This window comes from Athene noctua, chromosome 11, assembly GCF_965140245.1.
Source record: "Athene noctua chromosome 11, bAthNoc1.hap1.1, whole genome shotgun sequence".
In the NCBI taxonomy this organism is placed as follows: domain Eukaryota; kingdom Metazoa; phylum Chordata; class Aves; order Strigiformes; family Strigidae; genus Athene; species Athene noctua.
This window is the reverse complement of record NC_134047.1, coordinates 25,437,831-25,455,439: the sequence shown is the minus strand read 5'-3', so window position 1 is coordinate 25,455,439 and position 17,609 is coordinate 25,437,831. Positions and strand designations below refer to the sequence as shown.

The following is a 17,609-nucleotide window of genomic DNA, read 5'->3' as shown; positions in this document are numbered from 1 at the left end:
GGGCACGGGGCCACCTCTGTGTCGCCCACCGACAGCACCGTGTGGCGTTTGCCAGGCAGTGGCGGTGAGCGCAGGCGAGCGCCACCCCCTGCGCGAGCGGCGGCCAAGCGGCACGTCACTGCGCACACGCTCTCGAGGAACGGGCACGACGCTTGGTGGGGAGCAGCTGGAAGCCCCCGGGAATCCACGTGAAAGCGGCAACAAAACTATCCCTCGTGCTGCGTCACAGGGGCCGCGGCGGTAGCGAGGACTGCGCCGCGCTACGGGCGCCCACGAGCGGTGCAGCTGCCTGGCAGCCGAGTCTGCAGAACCTACAGCTCCTGGCACGCGCTGGCCAACGCGGCACGGCTGCCTGCACGCCAAGCGCTGTAAGACCCCGCATCCCAGCGTGACCCAGGGAACCAACGCGGCTGGCCAGAAACCCCACACGCCAGGACCACAGCTCCCGCTGGGTTGCGAGAGGCAGTTTTCTCTGCTTTCTGACCCTGCAGCAACACCGTTGCTCACCCCTCCGAACCCCCACCAGTGCACCCAGAAGCCTCACCACCGGCTCGGGGCAGCCCCTGCCACCACCTCCAACACTGCCACCCTGCAGGCACCGCCATCCTCCCCAGGAGCTGCCAGCTGATGGCACGGCTCCACTCACCTTCTCCCTCGGTGCAGCCGGGGCCCAGCAATGCTCAGCGACTGCTCTGCTCCTCCCTTGCTTGACACCGACCCCTCCGACGGCTGCCTTGCTCTTAACAGCAGCACCCGCCCCTCCACCCGGAGCAAGCCCTTTACAGGGAGGGGCCGCTGCCATCAGCCTCACTGCCCACACCTGGGGCCCCTCCAGCCCCAGCCCACAGCTGGAGGCCATCACCCACCCCCACAGAGCATCATCACACCTCCCAGCCCCTCACCTGGGGCAAAGGAAGCACAAAAGGCAGCCGGCAGCCAGCAAGTGTTTATTCAGTCACACACAGAACAAGTCCCAGAAGGGAGTGAGTCTGCTCCGGGGCTCAGGGCCCCTAATGCTGCCCCTGCCCCTGGCACACCTTGGCGCTTGTTCCCGGAGCCACGCTCCTCAGTCCAGCCGGGAACAGTCAGTCGGTTCCTGGAGCAACAAGCTGCAGGGCAGAGCTGGAAACTGCCAAACATGAGGAGCAAGATGCAGGACACAAGAAGACAGAAGAAAGGTGGCAGCTAGCTGACTAGTACGGGGGTAGAGAGAAAACAAGAGATGAGCGATGGGGCGGTGAGAGGATGGGGACAGGGAACCCAACGTGGATATGCAGAAAAAAAAGCAGCAGGGAGAGAAGAAAACAGGCAGCAGAAAGAAGGAGGAGGAGCAGGACAGAAACCAACAAAGAAGGACGAGGAGCAGCATAGAGATGCAGAAAAAAAAAAAGCTGGGATGGGTGGCACAACAGACATGGAGGGGAAAAAAAAAAAAGGGGGGGAGCAGGGAGCTAGACCAAGCAAGATGGAAGAAAGACCAAAAAGCTCCAGAGAACAGGGCACAGAGGGAGGAAAAAGCAACAGCGATGGGGAGTCAGGACAGCAAACCATGGGAAGGAACACAAAACAAATCACATCGCTACATGTGACAGGGCAGAGAAGGAAGAATTAGGAAACAGGGACAGAGACACAGAAAAAAAGAGACCTGGAGCCAAAAACTAATCCTGATGCATACAGAAAGAAGGGGGGTGGGGGTGGGGGGGTGTATTCTAAAACAGGGGAAACAGAGACACAGAGATGGAGAAAAGACAAAAGCAACAGACTACAAGGCATCAAGAGAGGAATTACTGAATAGTAACAGAGCGCCAGCCAGAAACAGGCCACAAAGCAGCAAAGATCACAGGGGGTACGGGGCACAGAGGAAGGAATTCGCAAACCCGGCACAAGGAGCCAGACAGAGAGAGAGCGAGGCAAAAATTAAATGGTGAAAAGAGACAGACCGCAGGGCAGAGGGAGGAATTGATAAACAGGGACAGGGCACCCGACAGAGCATGATGGAGAACAGGGAAAAAAAAAATAGCAGCAAGCTACAGGGAAGAGGGAGGAATTAAAGAACAGTGACTGGAAGACAGACAGCGACACATGGAGAGAGAGAAGACAAAAGAGCGATGGGCAACAAGATGGATAGGGAGGAAATGAAAAACAGCAGAAGGGAGTCAGCCAGAGAGAAAGACACCGAGGAAAAAGGCCAGACAGGCTATGAGGGACGGAGGTAGGAATGAAAAACGGGGGACAGGGAGCAGGAAAGAGAGAGATGGAGATCGCAGGGAATAGCAGCGGGTGCAGGAAGAAGAAAGGGGCATCAATAGGAACAGGGAGCTGGACAGAGAGGGATGGAGAAAGGCAACAAGAGCGGCAGGGTACAGGGCAGAGAAAGGGAAGACCTACAAGATGGGGACAGGGAGATGCTCCAAGCAAGACGGAAGATACAGGTGAGCAAAAAAGGTTGAGCAGCACCAGAAAGAGAGGAGTCTAGGAGAAAGACAGGGAGGGACCAGGCCACACAAGAGGGATGAGAGGGGCCCAAGAGCTCGGGACTTACTGCAGTTCTCCGCGCTGCCAGGAGAATTTGACAGGTCAGACTCCTCCTTCTGTTTGCCTTCTCCCTTCCTCTTCTACAGCTCCAGGTGCCTGGCTGTCCTCCACTTATGAGAAGATGTAGGTGTCTCACAGCTCTTACGAGATGAGGCCTGCTAGACACAGAACCTCATTCAATCACACACTACGTGCAGGAGTAGGACAGAGCAAAGAGAGAGAAACCGAGAAGTGAGGAGCAGAACGGAAGGATCGAGAGAGAAATGGACTGAGGAGTGATGCAAAAGGTACAGAACAAGCAGTCAGAAGTGCAGACAGAAAAAGAAAAGGGAGCAGCAAGACAAGAGAGAGAAAGTGAGAGAGGAAGGGGGAGCAAGGCAGAAGAAAAGAAAGAAAAGATATAGAGAAGAAGAAAAAAAAAATCACAGCATGGGAAAGAGAAGGGCGGGAAGGGACTGGGACATACAAGGGGGGCGACAGGGCCCCGAGGGCCCGGGACTCACCGCGGCTCTCGCTCCCGGCACTGCCGGGAGAACTGGACAGGTCAGATGCTTCTTTCTCCTTCCTTCCTCCTGCCCCTCCTCTTCTTCTGAAACTCCACTCGCCCGGCTGACCTCCCCCTAAAAGAATACGCAGGTGTCTCTCGGCTCTTACAAGACGTGGCTTCCGACACACGCAGCCTCGCTCGCTCGCTCGCTCCGCGGCCGTTCCGCGCCTGGGTCCGGCCCGCTGCGGACTGTGCAGAGGGCTCCTCGCTCACCCGGAGAGGCAGGCGCTCTCCCCCTGCAGGGCGAGGCGGCTGCTGCCCACATGCCCTTGACGTTCTCCTTCCTTCCCTTTCTCCGGCCCCTCCAGCTCCAGCCGCGGCGGCTCCCGCCCCGCTGCCCACGGCCGGGAAGGCTCGGCTCCGCCCGTCCCTTCTGGCCCCCGAGCCGTGAGAAGCGCCAGGCCGGGCAGAGACACCCCACGCCAGCCCGAGCTGGGCGCAGCCGGCGGCATCCCCGGGGCAGGAACGGACACGCGCGGCCCCAGCGCGGCCTCGGGAGGGGGCACGGAGGCGGCAGGGACCCTTATTGCCGCGGACCGGACCGGCCGCAGCCCCAACACTCACCTCCGCCGCGCACGCGCACTCCCGGGAGACGCCGCCGCCGCGCATGCGCACCCCCGGGCCGGGGGCACACCGCGTCTCGGGGAGCCGCGGGCAGCCCGCGGGAAACCGCCACAAAACCGCCCCTCGGGCCGCGCCGGTACCGAGGGCTGTGCCGTGCCGCGCGCGCCCGCCAGCGCCGCGGCTGCGGGGAACCGAGAGCGCAGAAACTGCAGCTCCCGGCGTGCCCCGGGGAGCCAACATGGCCGACCGGAAGCCCCCTGCACGTGACTACGGCTCCCGCCGCGCCGCCCGCGCACCCGGAAGCCCGGCCGAGCGCAGCCCCGCGCGGCTCCGGGCAGCGCCGCCGCCGCCCGGCCCCGACGCGGAGCGGCCTCCGCCCCCGGTCCCGCCGCACCTTTCCCCGCAGCCGCCCGGCCCCGCTCCTGCCTCGGCTCGCACCGGCTCCTCCTCCAGCACCGGCCCCGGACAGGGAGGGGTCGCTGCCTGCAGCCTCCCTGCCCGCCCCTGCGGCCCCTCCGGCCCGGCCCACGCTCCCCCCCCCCCCGGTAACTATAGCGACCAGCACCGTTAATAAACGCCGGAGATGCCCGTCGCTCCTCCGAGCTCGCGCTCTATGGGCCGCCGGTCCTCCGGTCGCGGGGCCGCCGCCGCGCACGCGCACTCCGGGGGCCGCCCGGCGCAGCCGCACGCCGCAGGTCGCCTCTCCCCGCCGGGGGAACCTTCCCCGGGCAGCGGGAGCAGCCGCTGGGCGAGACCGCTCCGGTGCGCGGGCCGACGGAACCAACGCTGCCAAATCTTATAACCCCCCGGAGAGGGAGGAGCTCCGGCACGGCCGCAGCGCAGGGCAGCGCAGTCTCGCCTTGTGACCCAGAACTCAGCGGGGTGACCGAAGTGTCGGTCAGAGCAGCCTCAGGGCTCTTTGGACGGGTGGAAGGGGGAGGAAAGCCTGTGACAACGCGACACGGGAGCGCAGAGTTGTTTTAAGGACGAAACAGCGTAACTTCGGTCCCTGGGAGACCAGTACAGTAACTATTAAAAGCACACGTATTGTTAGATATTTTTCCTAAACTCACATTTATCCAATTTAGTTTTTCAAATCCTGGTGATAGCAGAAATAGTTTTTTTTTAAAAAAAAAACCCAGATAAATCCAGGAACATTTCTGCCCGCATTCAGCCGCTCTTCTGGAGCGTACGCTAGGAGCTGGAGAACCCGAGCAAGCTGTCTGATTATATTTACGGCAGCTCTGGCCCCGACAGCTCCCCCGTCCGTCCCCTTGCCAGGAACTAGCGCCGCGGCGGCTACAGCTCAGCCCAAAGCCAAACCGACACCGACCTCGGCTCTGGAAAGCGCCACCTCATATCCCCGTTATGCTGATTAGGGATATCAATTCAACTCAGACACCGGAGTGAAAGGAGCAGGCGTATTTTATTACAAATAGCTAAATAATAACAGAAGAATACGGAAAACACACAGTAAGAAAAGACGGAATAGTGCACTCACACAGACAGGAAAATACAGGGTAATGCATCAAATCCTGACTGCCTGAGAGAGAGGGAACAGCGATTAAAAAAGATCCCTCAGCACCTGCACCCGTTGCCATCACCCAGACCCGCAGGCAGCCCCGGTTACAGCGAGGGTTTGCAGAGCCTTTCCCGGCAAGTGGGAAACCCTACGCGGTGCGTCCACCCGTAGGTGAGGCCTCCAAAGTCGCTGTGAGCGGGTCCACCCTTCTATACCCCAAAATCGGCAAGCCAGAAGAGCTGGCACCTTGGTTTGGAGCGGAAATATCTGGTTTCAATCTCACATTAGATTCCCCCGGAGCCTGGCCAGGGCTCAGGGGAGAAGCTAAGGGAGCTCCTCTGCTTACCCAGGCAGACTAGGTGCAAGGGCTCACGTCAGGCCACAGGGCCAGACTACGGTCTCCACGACCCGGTTATTTTATCCCCACACAAAGAAAGATAAATGTACATTCAAGAGAGCCACGTCTTCCACACCTCTTTCACTAACGATGACATACTGAGTGAGCAGCTTCGGCTCAGGGCCTGTTGTTCAGGCTTCGATACTTCCACTTTTTACAGCGGAATAGGTGGTTGGTTATCACTTAGTAAAATACCTGTTAGCACAATGGTTAACAGTTACAAAATACACAGGACTCGTCTACAAGTCAACTCTGGCTTGGCCCTATTGTCCAAGCCTTAGCGCTTCACCCCGAGAGTCCCCTTGCAAGCAGCCAGGACCAACACACGCCGCAAACATTCCAGCGGCTGCCAAAGGTTAAAATCCCACGCGCTGCCATGTGGCAGGCAGCGGTTAAAGCCGAGTTGGGCAGAAAAGGAGCTAAATGGGGAACACGCAGTTGGAGAAAGCATCTGATTGAGTACTTGCTCACGAGGCAAAGAAAACATCCCCAAAGGGGCAGGGACGCTGGAGGCGACCACAGCCCAGGTGACAGGGAGATCCCCTGCCCAGGAGGGCTTTCTCTCGCCTCTTTGCCGGACCGCTGCCGCTACTCCTCCCGCTCGCTCTTGCCTCGCAGGTCCTTCTGCACGCGGTGGATGTCTCTCCCTTCTTCTCCACGACCAACTGCTGCAAGAGCAGGAGAATGCCATCAGGTCTGAGAGCGACGACGGTCCTGGGTGAGAGCTGGCCACAGCACCACCTGAACACCGGCCGCCCTCACACAGCCCAATACCCCCGCCCCCCCAAAGAAACCTCACAGATCGGCTTTTCTTACCCAATCGGTGCTCCGGTGCTGCCACACGTGGAGTCGCGGCCGGCGCTGGAGCTGGGCTCGGAGTCGGGCACTCTGGGCAAATGGAGCTGGGCATGCAAAACGGCGGCCACCGAGGCTGCGCCCCTGCTTACAGGGGACTCGAGCCGCTGCCGGGACTGCAAAGTGCCCGGGACTGCAAAGTGCCCGGGACTGCAGGGCACGGGCCAGGCCCCGACTTACAGGGCAGCCCCGGTCCCAAAGGCCCACGAGGCCCCTCCTCTCCGCTACAGGGGCACCCTGACCCGCACCCCGCTAACAGGGCCGCCGCCCCACACAAGGCGCCAGCCAAGCACTATCGAGAGTGCTGGGCGCTGTCTGCCCTGAAGGCAGGTGAATCGGCAGCAGCGGCCCTTTCCCAAGAGGTTCTGGGGGCTGGGGAAGCAGAACTTCCCGAGGGGGGTTCCTCATCGCTTGGGAGAAGCTGCCGCGTCACTGCGGAGCAGCTGGTTGCAAGGGGCTGGCGGCTGAGGCCCACCCGTGCTGCCTGTCCCCCTAAATCTCCCCCTGCCCTGCCGTACCCCTGTCCCCTCTCCCTCTATGCTTTAAGCCCCCAGGCCGCCGGGCACCACCAGGTGAGAAAATGGGGTCTGAGGCGGCTCAGGCCGGGGCAGGGGGCAGGAGGGAGGAAGGAGGGCCGGGGGCCAGAGCACGCTGAGGGAAGGTCCCTCAGGCGGCCGGCTTCCCCGTCGTCCAGGCAGAGGAGCTGGCGCCCGACCGCGCCGTCCTTCCAGGCACCAGCTCCCGGAGAAGGAAGAAGGAAGAGGCATCCGTGGCCTGCGGAAGAAACTACGAGGCGAGGGCAAGCGAGAGGAGGAGCGGCACGCTGAAACCGGGGAAAGAGAAAGGGGCTGCGGGCAAAGGGCCCTCCCTGTCACCACGGCTGCTGTGGGACAAGAGCATCCTGGGCGCTTTTGGGAGGGTCTCGAGGACTCTGGGGCAGGTACTTGGCTCAGGGCCGTTCCCTGCGTTTCTAAGGCTACCGCAGTTCTCGGTGAAGGGGACACAACTGCCGAGCCTTTGCCCTCGAAGGCCGGGGGCCGCAGACGCCCGCTCGCTACCCGCTCCTCCTGCCGAGGGCGGGGGACGGGCACAACCCCGCTTACAGGGCCGTCGGGTCAGAGGGCTCCACGGCTCGTGGCACTCGCCCCGAGTACGGGGCCGGCACGCTGGCAGGTCGCCAGCAGGACAGGCAGCCACCCAGGCCCAGAGAGCGGGCGGGTCACGCGTCGGCCGTGCTACGACCGCGCGGCTTGGCTCCGTCCTTGGAAAGGAGGGGCCAGCCGGGACTCGCCCTCCGCTCGCGGGCTCAGCGGGGACCGACCCCCTGTTGCTGCACAGAGCCCCTCTTTCCCTCCCGGGAAGTTTAAGCTAAGTACGCTGCAGCGATTTCAACAGGGGCCTAAACAAGAAGCTCCTTCACTCGCTCACTCGCACCGACGCGGACACAGGCAGGCACACGGACACGGACAGGGGGAAAGAAAACTTCCCAGGAGAGAGAGCGAGCTCTGTGCAGCCAATGTCTGGGGAGCCGTCCCCTCCCGCGAGCAAGAGAGCAGAGCCTCGGACCTGTCCCCCCGGACGCACGGAGCCCAGAGGGACTCAACGTGCCACGGGCCTTCGCGGGGGACCGAGGGACAAGTGCCGCGACGCGCCCCGACTCCAGGGGGTCACGCTGGCCAGGCCGCCAGCAGGCAGAAGGCCGCCAGGGCCGGGGAAACAGCCCTCCCCTGCCTACAGGGCGGGCTTGGGGGCCAGAGAGCCCCATTTGCCCCTCGGTGCGGGGACGGTGCCGCTCTCTCCTTACAGGGTCGCCCCTCTCTCCGGGCAGCCAAACCGTCGGGGCAAGGGGGCAAAAGGCCAGAGACCCGAGCCCTGCTTACAGGGAGGTCACCCGGCGCAGCGCCGGCCAGGACACCAAAGGTGCCGGCAACGGTGCCGTGGGGAGGCCCCTTTGCCCTGAGCTCCCGCCTCTCCCCCCAGCCCTCTCTTCAGCCCGCCGCTCCTCCTCTCCCTCGCTCTGGCCTCACAGCTCCTTCACGATGCCTTGTCTTGCTTCTCGAGGAGCTGGTGCTCGGAAGGAAGGCGCAGCCAGGCGCCAGCTCCCCCACCCGGAGGACAGAGCAGAGGCCCCGGCCCCGCTGCCAGGCCCCCCCCCGCGCCCAAGTTACAGGCCGGCCGGCCTGGCTGCGGCTCCCCACCACGGCGCGCTTCAGGAGCTCCGCTTCCCGCCCCGGCCGCAGAGACGGCGCCGCTCACCCCCCTTAGAGGGTTGCCACCTGCCCGGCAGCCTGACCACGGGGTGACGTGGCAAAAGGCCGGCAAAAACCCAAAGACCCGAGCCCTGCTTACAGGGGGGTCACCCGGCACAAAGCCGGTCAGGGCACCAAACGTCCTGGCGACACGCTGGTGCGACCACAGCCCCGGTGACGGGGAGGTCCCTTTGCCCAGAGCGCCCTTCTCCTGCCTCCTCTTGCTGCCCAGACTTCCTCCGCTCTTGACCTGCAGCGGTACAGGACGGAGACCTCCACGCCGCTCCGCCGCCTGCTGCAAGGGCAGGAGGATGCCGTCAGGTCCGAGAGCGATGCTGGTCCCCGGCGAGAGCTGGCCACAGCACCACCCGAACCCCGGCCGCCCTCCCACCACCCACCCCGCGAAAAAACCTCGCAGATCGGCTTTCCTCACCCAGTCGGTGCTCCAGTGCTTCGTGCAGGGACCGTGACCGGCTCTCATCTGCAATGGGCTCCTGGCAGCGTCCGGCGGCTCCTGGCAGCGTCCGTCAGGGCCTGGACCCTCCTCAGCCCCTGAGGTGATGGCGGTCCCTCCTCATGCAGCTCCAGTCCCCCCCCATGCGCCCTGACGCAGGTCTGCTGCCCCTCCTAGGCGACGGCACTGGCCCCCCACCCTGCAGCAGCTTTGATCCCCTGCCAAGGTGGCTCCAATCCCTCGGCCCCGAGTCGATCCATTTCTTGCTGAGGCAGCGCCGACTTGCGCTCCCCTTTCCCTCAGGCGGCCGCTCTGCCCCTCACAGCGGCGCTTTGCCCAGAGCGCGCTTCTCTTTCTTCCGCTTGCTGCCCAGACTTCCTTCGCTGCTCCTCCTGCTAACCCTTGCCTTGCACGGCCTTCCGCATGCGGTGGATGTCTCTCCCTTCTCCACCACCAAGTGCTGCAAGAGCAGGAGGGTGCCGTCAGGCCTGAGAGGGACGACGGTCCCCGGCGAGAGCCTGACACGGCACCACCCGAACCCCGGCCGCCCTCCCACACCACTATTCCTCTATACCCCCCCCCAAAAAAAAACCTCACAGATCGGCTTTTCTTACCCAATCGGTGCTCCGGTGCTGCCACACGTGGAGTCGCGGCCGGCGCTGGAGCTGGGCTCGGAGTCGGGCACTCTGGGCAAATGGAGCTGGGCATGCAAAACGGCGGCCACCGAGGCTGCGCCCCTGCTTACAGGGGACTCAAGCCGCTGCCGGGACTGCAAAGTGCCCGGGACTGCAGGGCACGGGCCAGGCCCCGACTTACAGGGCAGCCCCGGTCCCAAAGGCCCACGAGGCCCCTCCTCTCCGCTACAGGGGCACCCTGACCCGCACCCCGCTAACAGGGCCGCCGCCCCACACAAGGCGCCAGCCAAGCACTATCGAGAGTGCTGGGCGCTGTCTGCCCTGAAGGCAGGTGAATCGGCAGCAGCGGCCCTTTCCCAAGAGGTTCTGGGGGCTGGGGAAGCAGAACTTCCCGAGGGGGGTTCCTCATCGCTTGGGAGAAGCTGCCGCGTCACTGCGGAGCAGCTGGTTGCAAGGGGCTGGCGGCTGAGGCCCACCCGTGCTGCCTGTCCCCCTAAATCTCCCCCTGCCCTGCCGTACCCCTGTCCCCTCTCCCTCTATGCTTTAAGCCCCCAGGCCGCCGGGCACCACCAGGTGAGAAAATGGGGTCTGAGGCGGCTCAGGCCGGGGCAGGGGGCAGGAGGGAGGAGGGAGGGCCGGGGGCCAGAGCACGCTGAGGGAAGGTCCCTCAGGCGGCCGGCTTCCCCGTCGTCCAGGCAGAGGAGCTGGCGCCCGACCGCGCCGTCCTTCCAGGCACCAGCTCCCGGAGAAGGAAGAAGGAAGAGGCATCCGTGGCCTGCGGAAGAAACTACGAGGCGAGGGCAAGCGAGAGGAGGAGCGGCACGCTGAAACCGGGGAAAGAGAAAGGGGCTGCGGGCAAAGTGCCCTCCCTGTCCCACGGCTGCTGTGGGACAAGAGCGTCCTGGGCAACTCTGGGAGGGTCTCGAGGACTCTGGGGCAGGTACTTGGCTCAGGGCCGTTCCCTGCGTTTCTAGAGGCTACCGCGGTTCTCGGTGAAGGGGACACAACTGCCGAGCCTTTGCCCTCGAAGGCCGGGGGCCGCAGACGCCCGCTCGCTACCCGCTCCTCCTGCCGAGGGCGGGGGACGGGCACAACCCCGCTTACAGGGCCGTCGGGTCAGAGGGCTCCACGGCTCGTGGCACTCGCCCCGAGTACGGGGCCGGCACGCTGGCAGGTCGCCAGCAGGACAGGCAGCCACCCAGGCCCAGAGAGCGGGAGGGTCACGCGGCTTGGCTCTGTCCTTGGAAAGGAGGGGCCAGCCGGGACTCGCCCTCCGCTCGCGGGCTCAGCGGGGACCGACCCCCTGTTGCTGCACAGAGCCCCTCTTTCCCTCCCGGGAAGTTTAAGCTAAGTACGCTGCAGCGATTTCAACAGGGGCCTAAACAAGAAGCTCCTTCACTCGCTCACTCGCACCGACGCGGACACAGGCAGGCACACGGACACGGACAGGGGGAAAGAAAACTTCCCAGGAGAGAGAGCGAGCTCTGTGCAGCCAATGTCTGGGGAGCCGTCCCCTCCCGCGAGCAAGAGAGCAGAGCCTCGGACCTGTCCCCCCGGACGCACGGAGCCCAGAGGGACTCAACGTGCCACGGGCCTTCGCGGGGGACCGAGGGACAAGTGCCGCGACGCGCCCCGACTCCAGGGGGTCACGCTGGCCAGGCCGCCAGCAGGCAGAAAGCCGCCAGGGCCGGGGAAACAGCCCTCCCCTGCCTACAGGGCGGGCTTGGGGGCCAGAGAGCCCCATTTGCCCCTCGGTGCGGGGACGGCGCCGCTCTCTCCTTACAGGGTCGCCCCTCTCTCCGGGCAGCCAAACCGTCGGGGCAAGGGGGCAAAAGGCCAGAGACCCGAGCCCTGCTTACAGGGAGGTCACCCGGCGCAGCGCCAGCCAGGACACCAAAGGTGCCGGCAACGGTGCCGTGGGGAGGCCCCTTTGCCCTGAGCTCCCTCCTCTCCCCCCAGCCCTCTCTTCAGCCCGCCGCTCCTCCTCTCCCTCGCTCTGGCCTCGCAGCTCCTTCACGATGCCTCGTCTTGCTTCTCGAGGAGCTGGTGCTCGGAAGGAAGACGCAGCCAGGCGCCAGCTCCCCCACCCGGAGGACAGAGCAGAGGCCCCGGCCCTGCTGCCAGGCCCCCCCCCGCGCCCAAGTTACAGGCCAGCCGGCCTGGCTGCGGCTCCCCACCACGGCGCGCTTTAGAAGCTCCGCTTCCCGCCCCGGCCGCAGAGACGGCGCCGCTCACCCCCCTTAGAGGGTTGCCACCTGCCCGGCAGCCTGACCACGGGGTGACGTGGCAAAGGGCCGGCAAAAACCCAAAGACCCGAGCCCTGCTTACAGGGGGGTCACCCGGCACAAAGCCGGCCAGGGCACCAAAGGTCCTGGCGACACGCTGGTGCGACCACAGCCCCGGTGACAGGGAGGTCCCTTTGCCCAGAGCGCCCTTCTCCTTCCTCCTCTTGCTGCCCAGACTTCCTCCGCGCCTTGTCCCGCTCCCTCTTGGCCTGCAGCGGTACAGGACGGAGACCTCCACGCTGCTCCGCCGCCTGCTGCAAGGGCAGGAGGATGCCGTCAGGTCCGAGAGCGATGCTGGTCCTTGGCGAGAGCTGGCCACAGCACCACCTGAACCCCGGCCGCCCTCCCACCACCACCACCATCCCCCCTCCCCACGAAAAAAACTCACAGATTGGCTTTCCTCACCCAGTCCGAGCTCCAGCACTTCCTGCAGGGATGTCTACGACGGGCGCTTTTGTCCTCCGGGCTCCTGGCCGCGTTCAGCGAGGCTTGGACTCTCCTCCGCCCCTGAGGCGATGGCCGTCCCTCCTCAGGCAGCTCCAGTCCCCTCTCACCGGCCCTGAGGAAGCTCCACTCCCCCACCCCCCGCCGTTGATGACACTCCCCCCCCAGGGTGATGACACCACCCCACTCCCCCCCACCAAGCGACGACACTGCTCCCCGCCCCCCCCCCCGCCGAGTCGACGACACTGCTCCCCCCCCACATCCGCCGAGGTGACGACACTGCTCCCCGCCCCCCCCCCCGCCGAGTCGACGACACTGCTCCCCGCCCCCCCCCCCGCCGAGTCGACGACACTGCTCCCCCCCCACATCCGCCGAGGCGACGACACTGCTCCCCCCCCACATCCGCCGAGGCGACGACACTGCTCCCCCCCTCCCCTCCGCCGAGGCGACGACACTGCTCCCCGACCCCCCCACCGCCGAGGCGACGACACTGCTCCCCCCCCCACCTCCGCCGAGGCGACGACACTGCTCCACCCCCCCCCCTCCGCCGAGGCGACGACACTGCTTCCCCCCCCAGCTCCGCCGAGGCGACGACACTGCTCCCCCCCCCCCCCCCTCCTCCGCCGAGGCGACGACACTGCTCCCCCCCCCCCCCCCCCGCCGAGGCGACGACAACGACACCGACCCCCTCCCCAAGGCGGCTCCCGTCCCGTCCCCCCCCTGTTCCCAAGTAGTCGAACCGGTACTTCCCCAGGCAGCTTCGACTCCTACTCGCCCCTTCCCCGGGCAGGTCCCCCTCAGGCGACCGCTCCGCCCCTCACAGCGGCGCTTTGTTCAGAGCGCCCTTCTCTTTCCTCTTGCTGCCCAGACTTCCTCCGCTGCTCCTCCCGCTCGCTCTTGCCTCGCAGGTCCTTCCACACGCAGTGGACATCTCTCCCTTCTTCGCCACCAGCTGCTGCAAGGGCAGGAGTGTCCCGTCAGGTCTGAGAAGGACGCCGGTCCCCGGCGAGAAGTGTCCACAGCACCACCCGAACCCCGGCCGCCCTCCAACCCCCCCTTCCGCCCCGAAAAAAACCTCACAGATCGGCTTTTATCACCAGAGTCGGTGCTCCAGCACTTCCTGCAGGGACGACCGCGCCGGGCACTCCTCTGCTCCAGGCACCTTGCCGCGCCTGGCGGGTCCAGGACTCTCCTGAGCCCCTCAGACAATGGCGCTCGCCCCCCCACAGGCGACTCGGGTCCACCCCCGCCCGCCCCGAGCCGAGCCGAGCCGATGAGGTCCCCGCCGAGGCGGCGCCGATCGCCGAGCAGCCTTTTCCGGGGGCGCCGCTCCCGCTCCTCTCAGGCGGCCGCGCGGCGCCTCACTGGTGCGCGCGCCGTTCCCGCCCTTCGCCTCAGGCGGCCGCGCGGCGGCTCACTGCTGCGCGCGCCGTTCCCGCCCTTCGCCTCAGGCGAAAGCTCCGCCCCTCGCCTCGGCGCGCGGCGTTCCCGCCCGCCGAAAGCGTCGGGGGCGTGCCGAAAGCGTCGGGGGCGTGCCGAAAGCGTCGGGGGCGTGCCGAAAGCGTCGGGGGCGTGCCGAAAGCGTCGGGGGCGTGCCGAAAGCGTCGGGGGCGTGCCGAAAGCGTCGGGGGCGTGCCGAAAGCGTCGGGGGCGTGCCGAAAGCGTCGGGGGCGTGCCGAAAGCGTCGGGGGCGTGCCGAAAGCGTCGGGGGCGTGCCGAAAGCGTCGGGGGCGTGCCGAAAGCGTCGGGGGCGTGCCGAAAGCGTCGGGGGCGTGCCGAAAGCGTCGGGGGCGTGCCGAAAGCGTCGGGGGCGTGCCGAAAGCGTCGGGGGCGTGCCGAAAGCGTCGGGGGCGTGCCGAAAGCGTCGGGGGCGTGCCGAAAGCGTCGGGGGCGTGCCGAAAGCGTCGGGGGCGTGCCGAAAGCGTCGGGGGCGTGCCGAAAGCGTCGGGGGCGTGCCGAAAGCGTCGGGGGCGTGCCGAAAGCGTCGGGGGCGTGCCGAAAGCGTCGGGGGCGTGCCGAAAGCGTCGGGGGCGTGCCGAAAGCGTCGGGGGCGTGCCGAAAGCGTCGGGGGCGTGCCGAAAGCGTCGGGGGCGTGCCGAAAGCGTCGGGGGCGTGCCGAAAGCGTCGGGGGCGTGCCGAAAGCGTCGGGGGCGTGCCGAAAGCGTCGGGGGCGTGCCGAAAGCGTCGGGGGCGTGCCGAAAGCGTCGGGGGCGTGCCGAAAGCGTCGGGGGCGTGCCGAAAGCGTCGGGGGCGTGCCGAAAGCGTCGGGGGCGTGCCGAAAGCGTCGGGGGCGTGCCGAAAGCGTCGGGGGCGTGCCGAAAGCGTCGGGGGCGTGCCGAAAGCGTCGGGGGCGTGCCGAAAGCGTCGGGGGCGTGCCGAAAGCGTCGGGGGCGTGCCGAAAGCGTCGGGGGCGTGCCGAAAGCGTCGGGGGCGTGCCGAAAGCGTCGGGGGCGTGCCGAAAGCGTCGGGGGCGTGCCGAAAGCGTCGGGGGCGTGCCGAAAGCGTCGGGGGCGTGCCGAAAGCGTCGGGGGCGTGCCGAAAGCGTCGGGGGCGTGCCGAAAGCGTCGGGGGCGTGCCGAAAGCGTCGGGGGCGTGCCGAAAGCGTCGGGGGCGTGCCGAAAGCGTCGGGGGCGTGCCGAAAGCGTCGGGGGCGTGCCGAAAGCGTCGGGGGCGTGCCGAAAGCGTCGGGGGCGTGCCGAAAGCGTCGGGGGCGTGCCGAAAGCGTCGGGGGCGTGCCGAAAGCGTCGGGGGCGTGCCGAAAGCGTCGGGGGCGTGCCGAAAGCGTCGGGGGCGTGCCGAAAGCGTCGGGGGCGTGCCGAAAGCGTCGGGGGCGTGCCGAAAGCGCCGGGGGCGTGCCGAAAGCGTCGGGGGCGTGCCGAAAGCGTCGGGGGCGTGCCGAAAGCGTCGGGGGCGTGCCGAAAGCGTCGGGGGCGTGCCGAAAGCGTCGGGGGCGTGCCGAAAGCGTCGAGGGCGTGCCGAAAGCGTCGGGGGCGTGCCGAAAGCGTCGGGGGCGTGCCGAAAGCGTCGGGGGCGTGCCGAAAGCGTCGGGGGCGTGCCGAAAGCGTCGGGGGCGTGCCGAAAGCGTCGGGGGCGTGCCGAAAGCGTCGGGGGCGTGCCGAAAGCGTCGGGGGCGTGCCGAAAGCGTCGGGGGCGTGCCGAAAGCGTCGGGGGCGTGCCGAAAGCGTCGGGGGCGTGCCGAAAGCGTCGGGGGCGTGCCGAAAGCGTCGGGGGCGTGCCGAAAGCGTCGGGGGCGTGCCGAAAGCGTCGGGGGCGTGCCGAAAGCGTCGGGGGCGTGCCGAAAGCGTCGGGGGCGTGCCGAAAGCGTCGGGGGCGTGCCGAAAGCGTCGGGGGCGTGCCGAAAGCGTCGGGGGCGTGCCGAAAGCGTCGGGGGCGTGCCGAAAGCGTCGGGGGCGTGCCGAAAGCGTCGGGGGCGTGCCGAAAGCGCCGGGGGCGTGCCGAAAGCGCCGGGGGCGTGCCGAAAGCGCCGGGGGCGTGCCGAAAGCGCCGGGGGCGTGCCGAAAGCGCCGGGGGCGTGCCGAAAGCGCCGGGGGCGTGTCGAAAGCGCCGGGGGCGTGCCGAAAGCGCCGGGGGCGTGCCGAAAGCGCCGGGGGCGTGCCGAAAGCGCCGGGGGCGTGCCGAAAGCGCCGGGGGCGTGCCGAAAGCCGAGATACAGGAGCAGGGGCGGCCTGAGCTCGGGCACAGCGTAGAGGCGGGATTACCAGGAGGGAGGGAAATGGGCAGGCAGGCACATGGAGCGGCAGACAGGCTCGCAGAGGATAACAATGCCTGGGAACAGGCCAGAGAAAGCTGTGGGCAAAAAGAGACCCCAAAGCCGATCTGAAACAAGAACTGAAAAAGGAAAATAACAGCGCTAGGTTACAGGAGAGAAAGGGAGGATGAAACAAAGGAAGGAGAGAGAGCAGGACCAAGCATCTCGAAGAAAGAAAAAGGGAGAGCTAGAAGAATACACAAGAGGGAGTGGGAGCAGGAACGAACGAGAGCAGAGATACAGGGAAGAAAAGACAAACAAAAATCATAGCAGCATGGGATAGAGAGGGGGCCAGGGGACAGCCCAAAACGTCCAAGAGGGGCAACAGGGCCCCCAGGGTCCGCAACTGTCTCAGCGCTGCCAGGAAAAATTTGCCAATTCAGACCCTTCTTTCTCCTTCTCTCCTCTCTTCCTTTTCTGGAGCTGCAGTCGCTCAGCTGCCCTCCACCTCAAAGAACACGCGGGTGTCTCTCGGCTCTTACAAAACGCAGCTTCCTGCACGTGTGGCCTCGCTTGCACGCTGCGCGGCCGTACCGTGCTCTGGGTGACGCGCACGGACCCTGATCACACGCTGGTGGTCCGGCCCTGCGGACTGTACAGAGGGCTCCTGCCTCGCCCAGAGAGGCAGGCTCTCTCTTCCTGCAGTGGAAGGCAGCTGCTGCCCACATGCCCTTGATTTTCTTCTTTCCCATCTCAGGCCTCTGCAGCTTCAGCTGTGGCAGCTCCTGTCCACAGCCAGAAAACGTCCCAGGGGCCTGTCCCTTCTCACCTCTCTGCTGCAGGGGCACAAGATCAGGCAGAGAACCCCACACAGTTCTGAAGTGGGTCCAGTCGACAGCATCCCCAGGGAAGGAACAGGCAAGCGCGGCCCCGGTGAGGCCTCTGGGAGAAGGTGAAGCGACTGCCGTTATTACCGTAGATCGCCCCTGGCCGGAGCCCCCCTTCCACAGGGGCTCCTGCGGCGGCGCCAAGGGCCGGCTTGCCGCCATCCCCGCGGGGCTTGGGGGTGACCTGGGGCTACGGGACGGGCTTCAGGGTGAGGCGCGAGACCTGGGGCCAGGACACGGTGCGGGCGAGGCCAGTGCCAGCTCAAGGGGAGCTCTGGCAAGCTGGGGAGGCACCCGGCACCTACCCCCGGGGGACACCCATCTTCTTCCCCTCTGCCTTTGTCCCAGCTCTCAGGTAACTCCCTGCGGCTCCCCCGGCCCGGATCACCTCCAGCAGAGCGGAGGCCTGACACAGCGGGCGGTGTGAAGCTTCCTGCCCCACCGCTGCCGTCTGGCCAGCGGGCAGGAGGGGCCCCCACACCTGCCAAAGGGGCTGGCTGGCCTCACCGGCGGCCTCGGCCCTCGC

At 66.2% G+C, this 17,609-nt stretch overlaps 1 long non-coding RNA gene across 1 annotated transcript; it reads right to left on the bottom strand.

Moving 5' to 3' along the window:
* Window positions 1-956: 956 nt before the first annotated feature.
* LOC141964690 (uncharacterized) lies at window positions 957-3,148 on the bottom strand. The gene is made up of 3 exons (XR_012634371.1): window positions 3,039-3,148; window positions 2,543-2,690; window positions 957-1,129 (listed from the first exon to the last, which is right to left on the bottom strand). It is a non-coding gene; the product is annotated as an uncharacterized LOC141964690 (long non-coding RNA).
* Window positions 3,149-17,609: the final 14,461 nt, after the last annotated feature.